The sequence below is a fragment of the Crocodylus siamensis genome, chromosome 1, assembly GCF_052110815.1.
Source record: "Crocodylus siamensis isolate JL-2025a chromosome 1, ASM5211081v1, whole genome shotgun sequence".
Classification (NCBI taxonomy): Eukaryota; Metazoa; Chordata; order Crocodylia; family Crocodylidae; genus Crocodylus; species Crocodylus siamensis.
The window spans coordinates 326,452,007-326,454,717 of NC_143395.1; the positions used below are offsets into that span (position 1 = coordinate 326,452,007).

The 2,711-nt window shown below is 42.6% G+C and overlaps 1 pseudogene; it reads left to right on the forward strand.

Moving 5' to 3' along the window:
• Nucleotides 1-381: 381 nt before the first annotated feature.
• On the forward strand, nt 382-1,598 carry LOC149874837 (uncharacterized; annotated as a pseudogene).
• Nucleotides 1,599-2,711: the final 1,113 nt, after the last annotated feature.

The window sequence follows — 2,711 nt, forward strand, 5'->3', positions numbered from 1 at the left end:
GCCACCCTTCTTGGCTAGCAGGAAGGAACAGCTTCGAGCCATTAGAAAATACACATTGGATAGGCTTGTCAGTGCCTAACCTGATGTTGAGGCAGGAAAAGGCCAGAGAAGTGCTCAGCTTGTTATTGGTCACCCTCTCATAGATCAATGCTCCACTTTTACCCTGAAATGATGATCCCAGCTTCTCCCAGTATATACGGGGGGAGTGCGGGAGTTTGTTTTTCTTTTCTCTGTTCCCTCACAGATCTTCAAACACAAACCATGACATCCGATAGCTGCACCAAAACACTGCAGTGCATAGATATCTGGAGTCTGATGTCCAGACTGTATTCTGCAAATATATAAGTTCTTGCTAATAAACTGTCATATGCCACTGAAAATATGGGGAAAATGGGAACTCCATTAATTGCATCTTTAAAAATGTTAAGTGAGGAACAGCAGCTAATAAGTAAGGTATTTCCTGGATGGGAAGAAGTCATAGAAGGGGATGAAAAGTTAATGATGTCTGGTGTACAGTCTCTCCAAAATAATGTATTTAGCATGTGTGCAAGCTCAGGCTCTCACCCAAAATGTAATCATGGGAATGATTCGGCAAGCCATGATGGGACAAATCCCATGGAAGCAATTGACCTGATTCAGCCCCATGCAACAGAGGAAGAATTAGCCCTCCAGCCCTGGTGGAGATTAGTTAACGCTTTGTACAATCACCACCAGCAAAGCTTGCGGTTATTCTTTATAACTGTGGCAGGCAAGGAAATTAGAACAATCCACCCAGTAGTCCCATTAGGATTACAAATTGATGATAGCTCAGTGATGTACTCCAGGGATCATTACACTTGGGCCTGGCAGAAAAATAATGCATGGAAAACAGTAAATGTAAAAGGGTGTAGGAGAAAAGGTTTGGGTTACATCTGTGAAGATCAAGCACTGGAGCAGCATGATGAATGTTTTTTCCCACAACCTGAGAACAAGTCTCACTGTTCCTTTGATGTTATCCAAGAAAGGAAATCTGCTATTGTTTATGTGGGTAAAGCATGTGTGTGCATGAGAACAAGATGTAATATTGTATTAATTGATGGATATTGGATTCAACCTATGGTGCCTTATATTAATCATTTTTTCTGTAATGTAACCACCATTGTTACTTGTGATCTTAAGTTTACTATAGCTATATGGGCCATACAACATTTGAATGCCTACCCTGAGTTCTACAAAGAGGTGTCCCCCATTTTACTAGGAATGTGTCTCATCACCATTAAGAACCTATTAACTCATCCCTCTTTACAAACTGAACTGCAAAGACTCAAAACTTAGGGAAAGAATGGCAAACTCGAGATTCAACACCACAATCAGGAGATCTCTAAGCTAGCACCAACAGTTAAAAATACAGGCCATCACTCCTGGTGGGAGGTTTTGTTTGCGTGGAGTCCCAATGCAACAGGAGTTTAAATGTCATGCTTCACCCCATTGTAGTAATTATTAGTTTTCAAATTATACTAGTGATTGGTCTAATGCTACTAGTGTGCTGGATCCAGAGACTGATGCGATGATTGCAATGGATAGAAGATCGAAACCAGTACCATGAAGCAAAGATGTGATGGGGATACTTGCTCAATGCAAGAACCCCATCAATGGGGGGAATTGTTACCTGTCAGCTCTATGTTCTTGGGGAACCCTGACACAGAATGCAGACTGTCTGACTCACAAAGAATTTCCACTCCCCACCTCTACCTAAACAGAAACTGATTAAAATGCAGTGAGAGACGCACCTAAAACCCTCCAGATAAGGATGACAAAAGTGAAACAACTACCCTAGGACTCATTTGCATCTGAGATGGGACCAGATTACCGTTCATTTACATGAGAGATGGAGAACAGAAAGCCTGAAGCAGAGACTGCAGTGAATTCTGGGATCAGTGAAGCAGGGGAGCACTGCATGATGGGGAAGCTGTGCTCTAAATGCTAATCAACCTACACACCCAGCTCAGCATTTATCAGACCAGTTCTAATCTGGATTTACAAAGGATTTCCCGCCTCCACACACATACACCTCTAAGCAGAAGTAAGTTTACTAGGCATCTTGGGCCATACATTCCCCAGTCCCACTATGGGAGGCCTATGTAAACTTAATTGGCTAAAACTCAGTGGCCGGGTTAGGGAATGCTGAGCCAAGAGACTGAGTCAGAGGAGATATGGGCAATGTTTGAACAATGGTTAAGGGTTCATCACAGCATCCAGCCCGTTGGAGCTCTGTCCACAAGTATTGTCATACTTTTCCCGGGACAACTGGTGGAAGTCCTCTCCACAACAGGTTATGAGTACTCCAGTAATTGCCTTAAGTCTGTTAAAAGACTATAGTAAGATCTGGAAAAGTCATGCTAAGTTGAGGCTTGTTCACAGCAAGTAAAAATCCAAAACCCTGATGCTGCAAGCTATCTATTGCTTCTGAAGACACCAGGCGATGTCCCATCAAGTATATTTGCTATCCATAGAAATATCAAGCTGGCTCCTAAGTATGTGTTTCCTGAGTATCAATCAGTTTCCTGAGATGTTCCAACCAGATAACCCCTTGTCAATAGAAAAGACGATTTGATTTACACCATTGAGAATGCTTGAAAGAAACTGAACTGAGGGTATAAAAATCTGTAAAAGAAGCAGCAGTGTGTGTGCTGACACCACCCCCTTTCTTCTCGAGAGGCTGCAGGAGGCAG